Here is a 17,305-nt window from a genome sequence, read left to right as displayed (position 1 = left end):
ACAGATGCATTATAAGGGTGCGAAATCGGTAACGCCAAGAACATGAAATCCATTAGTAGCAACTATTATTGCTCCTGGTATATCTAAATTTGAGGGACCATTAATGATGGATGCTTTACGGCCTCTGTGAAGAAACTGACTGTTTTTTTTTGTCCTTCCTTGATTTTTGCAAATTAGGAAAACGGTCTTGAAAAGTGGTAAAATTTTCTTAATTTTAGTAAATAATTAGGATTATTGTTGTTAGTGTTATAACATTGTCCCTATTTTCAGCTATAATTAAACTAGTGAATATGTCCGCGCGAATAAATTAATAATTTAAAGATTTCTTAATCAATTTCAAGAAATATTAGTTTGAAGGCTAAAGAAACAAAAACAATATTATTGTGACTACAACGATGAATACTTATGTTTTTACATTATACAATGATTTGGTAACAAACATTTTTGTTGGTAAAAGTAACAAATATTACTAATAAAGAAACACATATATGACAAAACTTTGATCCTATTCATCCTTAACAAATTTGTGTAGCCACTATCTTCGGAGAATTATGAAGTATCTCATATAATTAAATGCACCGTTTTATGCAGTTTACATTCGGGGCATCTCCATCTAACCTTATCGTCTATTTTTTACTAAATAAGGAAAAGGGAGGAGATTTTCAAATTGAAAAAGAGAATAAGTAAAAAGTTTTGACAAATTGGGCAAAAAAAGAGAAAGAAAGAAAGTAAGTAATATTTTCTTTTTTTCCTCCTTTCTCTCCCTCTGGTTCCTCGGCCACCGAGAGAATCTCCTTTGTTTTGACAAATTAGATGAAAAAGAGAAAGAATTGTACGTAACTTATTTTCCCCCCTTTTCTTGTGTTCGTCCTCTTTTCTCCCCCCCCCCCCCCCCCCCCCCACCCCTCCCCCAACTTGTTACTTCCTCCATCACTAAGATAAATTCTTTTTTTTCTTATTTTAATTTGCCTTTATAACAATCTCTGATAACATATGTAAATAAATATACTATCTAATATAATTAAATACATAAATTTATGCAATTTATATCCGGAGCATCTCCATCTCACCTTCTTCAATTGTCTTATCCGCTTTTTCCTAGCGCCTAAAGTTCAAGCTATAAATCTCTGCCTTTAGAACCTGAAAAGCAACCAAGTAAATGTTAGCATGTGTTCGTGAAATCTATGCAACACTTGTTCTATCATACAATACAAATTTTTGGATTTCTAAAAACAAATGCAAGAATAAGGCTAGATTAACAGAGAGCATATTATGCTTGTGTATGCAAACCGTCACATAAAAAAGTGAGCAAATGAAGGATAAAGAATAATTAAAAGATAGTCACGTATAAAGACCATGATGGAAGGGAAAATGTATATGTTTAATAAGTATGGAAAATGGAACTTAAAAGGAGAGAGAAGAAAATTAATGCACAAAGAAAGAAGTGAACCGTTTCAGCAAAGGAGGTAGTGTTTTGGGAATTGGAAGAGTAATAAATGTGTAATAAAGAGGTAAGAGGTTGAATTAGAACCTTTTCATTAATGTGGCAACGTTTCAGGAATAAGTTTTAAAGTGTAACAGTTCAGCAAGAGGGTGCTGAGTTTCTCTTTCATTTAAACGTATTAAAATGCAAACAAAAATCTAAAAAAAAATATGAGAAAATAGATAAATGCAAATCATGTGATTCTGTGATGCCACGTCAGTGGACCTTTGTCCTGCTATATATATATATATATATATATATATATATATATATATATATATATATATATATATATATATATATATATATGGTTGTTGTCTCCAATTGTTGCTTTACTCCAAGATCAAGTTCTTCTTCTGGGACATCACCAGGCAACATGTACTAATTGTTCATTGCTTTCTTATTACTAAATCAATATTAGTCAAATTTCTTTAGTGTTTTTTGTCTTTTCTTTAGACTTTGTTTTCTTTTGCAATTACCCCCATAGATTATTTATTCTTTCTTTTACTTCAATGTATTTATTCGTTGTTTCGTGCTCTTTATTGGTCGGATTAACTCTTTGTTGATTTATGGAATTAACTACAAATGGTATCTAGAGAAATGGAATCAAGGAAAATGAAAGTAACTTCAGAACAATGTTTGGAAAATTTTGATGAAAATGGTTAGTTTTAAAATAAATCTATTAAACGAGGGTACAGTAAGGTTCTGAAGGTTTGGCTCTTAAATTTTGTGGGAAGGTTCGGTGTGAATAAGAAGTGTTGTTTATTTGCATTTTAAAAGAAAGAAGTGCTTGGTTTGTTGATTTAGTAGTTTCTTTCTTTATCAATCCAACAGTGTGTTTGCTGATTTAGTAGTATTATTATACAGTCAAACCTCCTTATAATTGTCATTCGTTATAACATCATTTCAGTATAACAGCCTGATTTTCTTCGGAACCGATTTTTCATGTTATATTTTATTTCTCTATAACAACATTCTACCTATAACAGCAGTGACATTCATTATAGCAGTACACTCTTTGTAAAATTACCTCTCTATAACGGTCATACTCAAATATTGTGTCATAATATTTATAAGAATGTATTATGTATACAAGATATTAAAATATTTATGGTAATCATCATTAATGTCATGCGCATAGTAAATTTCAAGTACAAATATCTAAAAGAAAAAAAAATCATAGCCCAAATCCCATCTCATAAAACCAATCAAGCTGCTATCACTTATATGGAGTTTGATGCAACACTTCAAATCCTTGAAACTTACAGTGATGAAGAGATTATTGCACGAGTCATCGGAATGAAAGAACTAGAGATACGGATGCAGTAGGTGACAATGAAAGTGCCGATGAAGAGCCTCAACCTACTGATACTTGGGGTGAGATAGAAGAGTCAATGGTTAAGCTCTTGGACAAAAGCCAGCTCTATATGTATATTTTTGTTTTTGCTTTCAATTAATCTCAATTTGGCTATTTGGACATATTTTAGTACTATTATTGCTTGATAAAAAAAGAAGCTCTTAGACAACCTTCAATAGAAAGCTAATGAATTTTCTTTTGCTGAAAGTTTGGACAAAAATCTAAGTCAGTTCAAGCATTATATTATCATAAAGAGACCGAAAATTATCAAAATAACCTATAATTGTAGAATTCTTACATCAAACTTAAATATTAAAACTTTTAATTAATTTCAAATGCATGTGTTCCTTAGATTTTAATCCTATTGATACGCTCAAATTACAACTATTAATGGCGTAAAGCGGACGTTGTCAAATATAGTAACCCAACAAGGTTGGGGTCGAATCCCACAGGGAATATGGAGAGAAAAGGATACTAATCGTATGCGATACTAGTCTTTAAAGGCTTTAATCCTATTCCTGATAGTTTGAAATATTTGTTGAATAATGTAACTAAATATTTTGACTGGAATTGTATTTAATGTGAGATGGAGACTAAGGTTGTGTTCCCCAATTTGATTAGATATTATGCTTCAGGTTTCAATGTGATATATTTCTAATGGTTGTTATATAAATATGCACTTGATCTCTTAAGGACTTCCTAATGTTTCTCAACAGTTAAGTCGTATTTCCTCTTTATGATTCTTCCGAATATAAAAGAGTTGCAATCGAAGAATGACCAATAATGTCAATTTAGACTTGTTCTTATCCCTAAGTTAGTCTATTAAACGAGGGTTAACGCCTCGAGTCATTGTTATTCAATCTTACCAATACTAACTCTCTTTTCCAAGAAAAGTTAATATAATGGCTTAGGCTAATGCTTGCAATCATCACCCAACGCTAAATCACAAAGACAGAATAAATACTAACAACCATTATGCATATATTAATAATAGAAACCCATTCACATAATATCCATCATGGGACTCACAACCTTAGCGTTAAAATTAGCTACTCATAATTTTGGCTAACAAAGAAAGCTTAAAAGTTGACATAATGTACTTACGATGCGAATACAATGTGAAATGGAAGTGAAGTTGTTGCTTGAAATGCTCCAACCACTTCTAATATGAAAGACCTAAAGTTAATGCTCTCAAAAGAAATCTAACTCCTGAATTAAAACCCTACATTAAGTATTTATAGAGCCAAAAATCGCGCCAAGTTTCTAGACAAAAACACCCTTACGCGGCATCGTTACGAACCGTAACCCAGGTTACGGTCCGTCCTTCAGTTCGTCATTTGTCAGCTTGTTGTTGCGGCCACCATGCGACGGACCGTAACCTGTGTTACGGACCGTCCTTCTGAGGCGTAACTTGTGACATTACTTGGCAACTCTCTGGAAATTTGGCTGATGTTACGGTGAGATGTTACGGACCGTAACACCACATCGTAACACCGATGGTTTCCAAGAAAACTCTCTGGAAATTTGGGTCTTGTTACGGTTCAATGTTACGGACCGTAACATGAGTTACGGACCGTAATTCATAGCGGCACGTATCCTTTCTGGTACGGATCACGTTACGGTCCGTAACATGAGTTATGGATCCCGTTACGGTCCGTAACATGAGTTACGGATCCCGTTACGGTCCGTAACATGAGTTACGGATCCCGTTACGGTCCGTAACATGAGTTACGGACCGTCATTTAGCTCCAATTTGTCCGTTTTTCAGCATTTCATCTCATTTCCGATCCTTAGTCAACCAATCCTATAAAACACAAAAATAACATAAGAAACAATGTAAAAACACTTAAAAACAAGCAACACTTCTAGTTACAAAGGCATAAAATGTGCCGAAATTCACGGCACATCAACACCCCCAACTTAAGCTTTTGCTTGTCCTCAAGCAACTACAATAAGACTCACTACTAACACATGACATCTTAGCAAAATAAGAATGACTACGGTGGTTTTGGCATGTGTTTCTAGCATGGACTCTTCAATCCAAGAAAAATATTTAGGCTCTTATCCATCTCCTATTTGTGACACAAGATGCACATTTCAGAAAAATTGTAATTTACTATGCAACCTCAATTAATGACACAATCATAGTACGGGAGTCTCTATGCACATGAATTTCAACTTCCGGAAGCCAGTTACTTTGCAATCTACCAACCCTATGCCCTCACATAGACCAAAGAATGTCCCAACACACATTCATAAAATAAATGGGACAGAGAACTAAAGAGACAGAAGGACACTCACACTCACAAAGAAATTTGCATACCATGCGTGCACATACCATAGGCTTGCCTTTATTTTCCATGCCTTCAACTTTGAACAGTTTGATTGTGATCACATTAGGACTTTTTAGGCTCGTAACATTGGCTTAGGGATGGGTAGGATGAATATTTGGATAGTGGTGACTCACCCTCCCTGACGCTTCTTTTTGACTTCATTCACCTCTCTTCCTCTTATTTCTGACCCTACAGCTTCAGCATGGATTTATTCATAACTTATATATATATATATATATATATATATATATATATATATATATATATATATATATATGTCCACACTGAATCATGCCCCGCAATACTCACGATCACCCCCAACAGGCCTTTGGCCTTACTTTCCGCATTTTTCACTTATCACCCCCATCTTAGGCTTTTAGCCTCATTTTCCGCATTTTTCACTTATCACCCCCAACTTAGGCTTTTAGCCTCATTTGTCATTCTTCAGTGTCAAGGAGGGACTTGGTACCAAATGGGTTTATTCACAGAAGGGAAGGTTAGTTCACGGCTAATCAAAGAAAAAGTCTATAGGCTCAAAATGGGAGACTAGGGATCATTTTCTGTACGGGCAAGGCTCATTTAAGATAAACAGGATTTGGAGTCAATACAAAGAAAGCCTAGGATCACTTCACAATCAAACTCTCCTTAGAATTCACGCACGACCAACCGGGCAAGTTCTAGATTACACGCATCATACACAAATGGAAACTAAGAACTCACAACACAATGGCATAAGGATTGTTTAAATATTCTGACTTCACTTCCGTTTGAAGATTTCACATACATGGACACCCTTTATTTGCAATGTCATTAAAAGAACCATACATGTCAATATCAACAACTCATTCTTGATGTACATCACAAATTATTTTTCGGAGGGATATCATTGACTTGTAAAAACCACTTTTATATATGCTAGGAACACGGACCACCACCACTTAAGTCATCATTACTTTACTCTTAATTAACCATCCTAAACATACCAGGTTTAGCATACACATAACATTCTTCGGGAATAGAACACATAGCAAAGAACAGCCGAAGAAGGTCCTAACACATACTTGATAATAAAAACAATACCAACAAAACAAAAACAAGAACAATTGTCCTAAACACATGCTTACTATCACAATTTGGGCTAAAATACCTACAAAAACAAAAACCATAATAAATAATATCCAATATATCAAAGAAATACCAACAATACCAATAAAAATAGCAATTACCCACACCCCTAACTTAGAAACATGCATTGCCCCCAATGCATCAATATAAAGCATCAAAAGAACGGAGGGCCTCCCTGGAGCGCACTAGGCGCTCGGATGTGCAGCAGCATCATGAGGTGGAGCAATGGTGGTGTCAGGCTGCCCAACACGAGAAGCCCCAGTCACAGAGGGTGGGGGAGAAGTAATGTGAGTTGGCTCAATTGAATGGGCTGAGCTAGAAGTAGCTCCAGTGGTGTCAGAACTCAGCCGAGACTCATGTCGGAGCTTCTTCAAAGTGCGCCGCTCCTCTTCCTCATTCTGTGGGCGCAAAGCAGCAAATGGATCAAGACTCTGGAGGATGGGCTCTAGGTTTTCATTATCTGACGTGGCTCTCCTGCGCTTCCCTTTGGCTAAAGAACGGGTATCCTCTTCCAACTCCTCGTCGTGCTCCTCCTCAACCGTGTCCTCGATCTCATCATCACCAAGTAGACTGTGAACCAGCTGGTATAAGCTCTGTACTAACTCTGTGTGTACTTTCGGAAGCTGGTCCGTCACAACAGCCACGTCCTGTGCCTTCAACTTCTGTACCTCATCCTTGACAGACCGCAACTCACTCCGAATAGTGCTCAACTCCATAGCAGGGTGTGTCCTAGTCAACTCAGTCATTCTGTTCTCAATACCATCTATCCGAGAGTGGATCCGTAGGTGGTCATCAGCCATCTGTTCTTTTATTGGCAGCAACGCAGCATCAATAACTCTTTTAGTGTACAATTTCAGCTCAGTCATGAGCTGCTTGACCTGCCTATCTGTGCGATCTGCTTGCAGGACCACTGCCCCAAAATTCTCCCGGTTGAACATCATTTTTCTTGCAAGCTTGGGTGGGATTCCTGGTATTGGCTGAGCCGGTGCTGGGCTCTCTCCAGTTGACGATGTAGGACCACCCGAAGTAGGTGCGGCTGGAGCTGGCATGGGCTGTGTAGCATAATCAGCAAGTGGAACCTCAAAATCTGTGGGTTGACCCGCGACAGTTTCCTCAGTACCCATGATAGCTAAGGGTAAAACATCTGATCCCGTCGGTCCCTCCGGCACATCAGAAGACGAGGCAGATGACAGTGAACCTTGGCTTAGCATATCATCCCTCCCCTTTGTGATGTCGTAGATACTCCTGGAGATCACACTGTGATCGATCACGGGGAGGGGTTCTGGTCCCTCGCGCAAGCATAAGAGAGTAAACAAACACGGATGAATGAGGAAGTGGCTGGTTGGGTGGATCTCTCCCGGAGATCTGCTGCTATCAGTCTGCCAAAGTTGATTTTATACCTCGACATAAGGGCAGCCACCAGAATAATTATTTGCCTGTGTAGGACGGATGCGGAACAGAACAATCTTCCACCACAACTTTGCCTCTGGCGTGAGGGTGTTCTTCCAAATTCGTGCAGTGGTTGTCAACTTTGGCACTAATGCCCATTCGGGATATGCCGTCCGTGCAATCACTGAGGCCACCCATTTTTTTATGGAGATTGTATCTTTCTGTTCAATTTTGTATACAAACTCCCCTTCTTCCGCCGCTGTAGGCTAAATATAATCCTCCCCTTATTTATTGCCGACGGAGAGACATCAATCTTCTTTTTTCGCACTACTACCTCAGTCATTGCCAGCACTTGAGTTGCGCGCTGCCCTTTTTTCAGTGCTTTGAATACAACAGCCCCATAAGAAGCGTAGAATTCCCGAACAAGAGCCGGGATGTAGGACCCCACAGGGTTTTTCAAAATTCGAGCTTGTGGAATCGGATGGTGTCACGAATGCCCGGATATCCTTCGAGACCATCGAAACTGACGTTCCGTTCCTCGAAAATACTTCTCCTCGGGTCCTTTCCCTCATTCTTTGCTAACTCACAACCTTTATTATACAGTTCTTCAGATCCCTCTACCGAAAACCGAAGGTCTTTCTCATACATTTCCCTCATCCGGATGTCTGTCTCTCTCCGTTCCTGTTTGCGCTCTTTTTCGCGCTCCTCCGCAATAAGCTGTCTAATGGGTGGTTGAGGTCGGTGTGTTGGTGTGACAGCCCGCTGGGGTTCACTATGGCTTGACGAACTAGACGAACTTTTCGCATCAGACCAGGAGGAGCTTTCGGATGGTGTGGCTGGCCTGGTAGGTGCAACCGGCTTCTTTGTAGCTCTTTTGTCCTTGCTTTGATCTTCATCGCGCAGCCGTAAGGTGACTTTGCTTGCTGTACGACCCTTTCCCTTGCCTGCAACCTTGGGTGAAACCTTTTTTCCTTGCTTTGGGTTACCCATACCTGTGGAAGGCAAAGTTAGATATGATGTACCAGAAGCTGTTCAATTATACACTCTATTGATTCAAGTTAAGGATTTCAATTAGCCCAGGCACCGTAACACAGTTGACGGACCGTCGATGGTGGTACGGGCCGTATCTCCAACCATAACTCAAATGGTTCATTTATAGCAAAGGAAGCGTAACATAATCGACGGACCGTCATACGCGTTACGGTCCGTAACATTGAACCGTAACAGGACCAAAATTTCCAGAAAGTTTACTGGAAATTTGAGAGGTGTTACGGTATGATGTTACGGACCGTCACTCGTGTTACGGTCCATAACACCTCACCGTAACGTCTTTCAAATTTCCAGAAAGTTTTCATGGAAATCATCGTGTTATGCTGGGGTGTTACGGTCCGTAACATAGGTTACGATCTGTAACATCGCACCGTAACATCAGCAAAATTTCCAGAAAGTTTTCATGGAAATTTCGGTGATGTTACGAAGGATGTTACGGTCCGTAACACACGTTACGCCTCGTAACACAGAACGACGGGCAACAGGTTAACAGACAAATTGCTTGGCCTAATTTTCTCGGTTTAAGCGTGAGGCCAAGATTTTTGACTTTATGCTCCATGGGTATGGTGTAAAACAACATTTTATCCCCTCACATACCTCGGGTTACTCAGACTTCACCCGGTTTTACCAAAGTTTTCATTGGGAACTTTTATCGAACAGTTGGTGGGAAAACTGATTTTGGAATTTCACGAATGAAACCTTCAATCGGGATGCCCTCCGACTCAGTGGAAAATAATGTGCTTGTGCCCACGAGTCTCTCAAACAGCAAACATACCAATCCCAACCCCCAACCATTGTCAAATCCCGCTCAATTAATCAATGGGAATTTAAACTTAATTAACACAATAAAAACACTAATTGCAACACATACCATATGAATTCACGCATGAAGATCATAGCAATCGTGTCGATAAAAGAAGAAAGAGAGTTAAGACATGGTGATACCTGATCGTTTGCGATGCTAGGATGAAACTCGAACTTAAAGCAGTAATTTTGACAAGAAAATAGCAACGAGATTGAGAAAAATATGAAGGAGAGTGGGAGATGAAGAGAGGGGGAGATGAAGAAGAGAAGAGGGAAAGTATGGGGAGAGGGAGTTAAAAAATATTTAAGGGCACCGGTTTTTTTTTTTAAAATTTTGTAACCGTCGAGTCATGTATTTAAACATGACCGACGGTTATGTTCCCTGTTACGGACCGTAACATGAGATACGAGTCGTATCACGTGTTACGGTCAACCAAACGACACCGTTTCCCTTTTTCATTAATGATCTGGCATTACAGCCGACGGACCGTAACTCGTGTTACGGTCCGTATTACCTGGCGTAACATATACAAAATTTCCAGTGAATGCCCCATTTTTTGTCAAAGTTACGATCATGCGTTACGGTCCATAACATATACGACGGTCTGTAACGCAGACCGTAACACTCTTCCTCATCTTTCAGTGATTTCTGATTTTCTTTTTCGCTTGTTACGCTCCATGATACGAACCGTAACATGCGTTACGGGCCGTAACGTGGAGCGTCTCGTCTGGGGAAACTCAGCAGTTATTTGGCCTCTTCAGTTCTCAAAATCCTACCACATTAGCACATCAAAACACAAAAGAAAACAAAGTAAATACAAAATTTAAACTACTTACAAAGCGGTAAATGTGGGTTGCCTCCCACACAGCGCTTGGTTTAACGTCACAGCTCGACGGGATACCTCATTTTCGAGTTCAGGAACCGTATTTCAAACGATACCTGTCAACGACCTTACCATCATCAATACACCAATAGTAATGCTTCACTCTTTGTGCATCCACCTTAAAAGTTCGAGTGCCATCCTCGGATTTCACCTCAATGACGCTTCCATTCGGGGAAACACTTGCGATTTCAAAAGGACCAGACCACCGAGACTTTAACTTGCTTGGAAAGAACTTTAGACGTGAATTGTACAACAAGACCAAGTCCTTTGGCTGAAAATCCCTTTTTAGGATTTTCGAGTCATGATAGTATTTCATCTTTTCCTTGTACAGTGTTGCACTTTCATAGGCATTGTACCTAAATTCATCCATCTCGTTGATTTGAAACAACCTCAGCTTTGTTGCTTCATGCCAGTCCATATTCAGCTTTTTCAATGCCCAAAGGGCTTTATGCTCAAGCTCAATAGGCAAATGACATGCCTTCCCAAGTACCAACTTATACGGTGAAGTCCCAATAGACGTTTTGAACGCCGTGCGATATGCCCATAAAACATCATCCAACTTTTTGGACCAGTCAGTGCGATTCACATTGACCGTCTTCCCCAAGATGCTTTTTATCTCTCTGTTTGAGACCTCAACCTGACCACTCGTCTGAGGATGATATGGAGTGGCAACCCTGTGATGCACGCCATATTTTTCAAGAAGATCAGCAAATGGTTTGTTGCAGAAATGAGAGCCACCATCACTAATAATAGCTCTAGGAGTGCCAAATCTAGTAAAAATGTTCTTTTTTAGAAAGGCATTGACTCTCCTACCATCATTGTTAGGCAAGGCCACCGCCTCCACCCATTTAGAGACATAATCCACCGCAACAAGAATGTACTTCAGGCCGTAGGAGCTCACGAAGGGCCCCATAAAATCAATCCCCCATACATCGAAGAGCTCCACATCAAGAACAAAATTCATCGGAGTTTCATGCCTCCTACCTATCGTGCCCTGGAGTTGGCATTTATCACAAGAGCGTGCCAACATATTTGCATCACGATAAATGGCTGGCCAGTAGTAGCCACACTCTAATACCTTGGCTGCGGTTCTATTTCCACTGTGATGCCCACTAACCGGAGAATCATGACACGCCTTCAAAATATCCATCACCTCAGATTCAGCCACACATCTTCTGATCATATTGTCAGCACAAGTCCTGAATAAGTAAGGCTCATCCCAATAATACTGTCGGCAATCTCTCAAGAACTTCTTCTTTTGATATTTCTTCAACTCTTCAGGAACGATGCCAGTTACTAAATAATTGGCAATATCGGCATACCATGGTGCCACATCATTGAAGATGACCAAGACTCTTTCATCCGGAAAAGTGTCATCAATATCCAGCACATCAATCGGTCTCCCTGGTGCTTCAAGTCTAGAGAGATGGTCAGCTACTTGATTTTCTGACCCTTTTCGGTCTTTGACTTTAAAGTCAAATTCCTGTAGCAACAACACCCATCTTATCAACCAAGGCTTAGCATCCTTTTTAGCCATCAAGTAGCACAAGACAGCATGATCAGTGTGAACCACTACCTTAGCACCCAACAAATAAGCTCAGAACCTTTCAAAGGCATAAACAATAGCAAGTAGTTCCTGCTCCGTTACTGTATAGTTCAGTTGAGCTCCATTAATGTTTTGCTGGCATAATAAATTGGGTGCAAGATTTTGTTTAGCCGCTGACCAAGAACAGCGCCAATTGCAAGACCACTGGCGTCACACATTAATTCAAAGGGCAACGACCAATCTGGGGACACGATAATTGTTACACCCCGAAAAAATTTTGCGTTATCAAAAACTGTAGGCGGCTTAGTATGGGCCAAAGGGAGAGTAAAGTTACGTCAGGATTAAAGAGGTTAAAGAAAGCTAGGCAAGGTTTGATACGAAATTTTGGTTTAAATAGAAGAAATGAAATGTTCTAGTATATTAAGAGTTTTGAGGTAAAACAAAGTTTGAAGTGAAGTTCAGGAAGTCTAGTTTCCAACGCAACAAACGGATCCTCAATCGGACATCGGGGTAAGGATATATGGGTGTTACAAGTTGGGCTGGCAGACCAGGAAAATGGTCTACGCGAACGCGCCCCAACGTGGCGCGAACGCGCTGAACAAAAATCTGAAAATCAATTTCAGAATGAAGGTTGTGTTATAAGAAGGTAATAATAGCATATATATGACATTTGGAGACCATATGGTGTAAATTAGTTCGTATGTTAATTGACGAAAAGCCCTCGTTGCTGCAAGCTAAGTGGGGCCCACATGTCAAAGTTTTATAAAGGACATATGAAGATACATACGAGTAGTATATGGAAAGTTGATCAAGTCCTAAGAAGGACCCATAAGCCAAAAATGGGCATAAGCCATCCAAAAGGACGATTTAAGGAAACGTTTTCGGATGATCTGACTTGAAAGGGGCAAAAACGGCATTATATGTTTGGAATTTGGGAAAACCCCCAGAAATAAAAGTTGTAGATAATTGAAAGAGCTTTCTAACCATAGGTCGTGGGCCCTCATACGATATCGGAATCAAGCGTTATGACCGTTTTACTGAACGAACATCCAGTCAGAAAATTTAACCCTTCGCGAACGCGCCCAAAGGGGGCGCGAACGCGCCGAAGAAATTTATTTAACCGTGCGCGATCACGCCAGAAGGCAGCGCGAACGCGCTGAGCATTTTTCCAGTCGTTTCTGGCAGCTTCTAAATATCATAAAAAGGGGGAAACCCTCCTCATTTTCAGATCAACACACACAAAAAAACACCCCAAAAACTCTCCAAAAATCTGGAGAGTTCTCCCCAACTCCCCAAGCCAAATTTTTGCCCAAACTAGGTATAATTTCCCAATTACAGTCCAGATAGCGTATAGTTTTCGCTGCAGAATCATATGGTAGGCGTGTGGTAGCCTAAATTTAGCATGGAAAAGTGGAGATTAAGAAATATTAAAGGGAGAAAGGTATGAATCTCTTTCTATTTGTGCTAATACTAGTTTATTTACGAAGAATACGCGATTAAATAATTGTATACTGAGTTAATTAGTTATGAAAGTTGGAAAACAGCGTGTAGGCTGTTTTATGAGATATTTTGGAGTTGGAAACATTATAATTGATGTTGGTATTGTTATTGTTGTTGTTGGCTGCTGAATTAAAATTCGGGCTAGGCACATAAACAGGGGAGATGCTGCCCGATTTTCGGCAGAATCTAAAATAGTATAATTTGAAGTATGGTACAAGTGTACGATGAAAAGGCTAACATTAGTGTGAATTATCTTAAATGTAGACTTACAAGCTCGGACACATAAGCGTAGCTAATAGGACGTGGAACAGGTATGTTAAGGCTCGTCCCTTTTCTTTCAAAGGCATGATCCCGATATTGTGAATTTAAAATTGTCTCCATATCTTACTTGTTTTTAAAAGTTAGATGTCTATGATTCTAAGGTATGATTACTTTCCCGATAACCCGTCAACGTTTTTTTAAAATGTTCGTATTTTTCGAAAACAAAGGTTTATGGTATTGTAAGCTTTTATGACAAAAATGATGGATATGTATTACAATGACAACGCTGACGTCAAATATGAGAAAATGTCTATGACAAATATGTTGACGATATGTTCCTACCATGAATATGACAATATGAAAATGTTAAGTTATTTCTTGATTTCTCAACTCTATTATGGATATTCACTGTTTTAAAGGCTCCAAGTATATGAGACGATGCCTCATGACCCTATTTTATATTTTCTCATAATGACACTCTTCATTGATAGTCTCGCCTTATGATACTAGTTCTTTCAAGGTGAGACGAAGCGATCATGGTTATTCCATAATGTAATCGGAGGTCACCGACCTTACGTCACTCCGATGGATACATGATTTTTTTTAGGCTCTCCTGCATGCTTATACGACACATGTATATAAGATATGTATACGCACATGGGGTGGGGGATGGGAAGGGAAACATGTTTCATTGCCACCTGGTCAGCTGGCTTATCATCCAGGACGCGGGATGCCCGGACGCGGGATATATGGGCGAGCCGACGTATTTCGGCGCTATGTGGGCGAGCCGACATTGTTCGGTGCTATGACATGACATGATATGATACGACACGACATGATATGACATGACATGATATGATATGATATGATACGATATGAGATGATATGATAAGATATGACATGACATGACCAGATAAGTATGCATGGTATCCGCCCTCAGCGGCACTCATATGTACAGGTTACTCTTTTATTCTATGATATGTTTTATGTTTCCATGCAGTTATTATTCACACACATATTTCTTACTATGTTACTATTCTTGCCTTACATACTCAGTACATTGCTCGTACTGACCCCTCTTCTCCGGGGGCTGCGTTCATGCCATGCAGGTACACCCAAAGGATGCGAAGTTAGCATAGAAGATGTTCCAGCGGAGTTGGTAGGCTCCACTTGTCCTGGAGTGCTGCCAAGTCAGAGTATATGTACTATGACGCTATGTTCGAGGTTAGAGACTTTGCAGACAGAGTCGTGGGTATAGAGTGTCAGCTTTGTAGACGGTTTCGCCAGTCGATATATTATTATATCTCATGTCACGGGTCCCACATGATTATAGACTTTACTTATGAAAAGAAAAAAGAAAAAAAAGATTGGAGAGCTTACTATGTATTCATTTCTTAATTGGTTCAAAAGATTATATATGTAATAAGAGTCAGCGGGTTCGCTCGGCTCCGAATGTGGGGTCGAGTGCCCATCACACCCTGGTAAAGTCGGGGTGTGACAATAATAGGTGCAGAGGTTAATTTCAGATTCAACTCGTCAAAAGCCTTGATGCATTTCTCATCAAAATTGAATTTGGACTCTTTTTCCAAGAGTTTGCACATTGGGTTTGCAATTTTTGAGAAGTCTTTGATAAATCTCCTATAGAATCCGGCGTGCCCTAGGAAACTCCGAACTCCTTTTTACTGAAATGGGTGGAAGGAGTTTTGAAATCACATAGATTTTGGCTTGATCAACCTCAATCCCTCTTTCGGAAATCTTATGGCCAAGGACAATTCCCTCATTTACCATAAAATGACATTTTTTCCAGTTGAGAACGAGGTTTGTCTCTTCACACCTTTGTAGCACCCGATCAAGATGGTCTAAACATTCATCGAATGAATCTCCCACCACAGAGAAGTCATCCATGAAGACTTCAAGAAAGGTTTCAACCATGTCTGAGAATATCGACATCATGCATCGTTGAAAAGTAGCAGGGGCATTGCAAAGACCAAATGGCATTCGGCTGAAAGCGAATGTCCCATAGGGACGGGTGAAAGTAGTCTTTTCTTGGTCTTCTAATGCAATGTTGATTTGATTGTAACCTGAATACCCATCCAAGAAACAATAATAAGACCTTCCAGCTAGCCGATCAAGCATTTGATCAATAAAAGGCATAGGGAAATGATCTTTGCATAATGCCATGTTCAGCTTCCGGTAGTCCATACACACTCTCCAACCGGTGACAGTTCTTGTCGGAATCAACTCATTTTTTGAGTTATGGACAACAGTGATGCCCCCTTTCTTTGGCACACACTGGACTGGACTTACCCATGGACTGTTGGCAATCGGGTAAACCACCCCAGCATCTAGCCACTTAATAATCTCTTTCTTTACCACCTCTTGCATCGGTGGATTCAATCTTCGCTGATGCTCAAAACTTGGTGAACTTTCCTCCTCCAACTGAATTTGGTGCTCACAAATTCTGGAGGGAATCCTCCGGATGTCTGCAATAGTCCAACCCAAAGCTCTTAAATGCTTCCTCAAGACTGCGATAAGTCTTTGAATTTGTCCCTCATTCAGAAGTGATGACACAATAACTGGAAGGGTAGCATTTTCTCCAAGAAACACATATTTAAGATGGGATGGAAGTTGCTTGAGTTCCAACTTCGGTGGCTCAATAATTGATGGTTTTGCTGGCGGAGTTGTTCATTTCTCTAAATCAAGAGACAGTTTCTTGGGCTCATAAGAGTAAGACCTCAGACCAGTGAGTGAATTCACTGTCTCAATATATCCCTCCATTTGTTCGGCATCAAAATTTACCAAGATGGCCAATAATGCTTCACTCAAGCATTCTTCCTCCATTTTAAATTCCACTGCTTCATCCACCTCATCAACAGAGTTTATGACTGAAATACTTTGATAAGGACTAGGTAATTTCATGCCTTTGCTAGCATGAAAAGTCACCTCCTCATCGTTCACCCGGAACTTGATCTCGTGCTTCTCGGAATCCATAAGAGCCCTCCCTGTTGCAAGGAAAGGCCTTCCCAGAATAATAGGAATTTCCTGATCAATAGCACAATCAAGAATCATGAAATCTGCCGGCAATAGGAATTCCCCGATTTAAACAAGCACATCATCAACTACCCCCACTGGCCCTTTTATCGATCTGTCAGCTATCTGCAACCTCATGGTAGTTGGCCTTGGCATCGCTAATCCCGATCTCTTAAAAATTTCCAGAGGCATAAGATTTATGCTAGCCCCGTTATCACACAAAGCCCTAGCAAAATCCTGTTGCCCTATGGTGCATGAAATTGTGAATGCTCCAGGATCTTCCCTCTTTTGCACTGTGGTCTTGGAAAGAATAGTACTAACGCGGTGAGTAATACCTACAGTGTTGCGTTTCAATGGCTTCTTCTTCTTTGTTAAGAGATCCTTCAAATACTTAGCAAAGCTAGGCATTTCTTGGACAGCGTCCATGAAAGGAATGTTAATCATCAACTGCTTGAGTTGATCATAGAATTGCAAGCACTTGTCATCTTCTGTTTTTCTCACTAGCCTCTGAGGAAAGGGCAGTGAAGATTTGAACAGTTGGCT

Source organism: Lycium barbarum, chromosome 8 (genome assembly GCF_019175385.1).
Source record: "Lycium barbarum isolate Lr01 chromosome 8, ASM1917538v2, whole genome shotgun sequence".
NCBI lineage: Eukaryota > Viridiplantae > Streptophyta > Magnoliopsida > Solanales > Solanaceae > Lycium > Lycium barbarum.
This window is presented reverse-complemented; position numbering follows the sequence as displayed.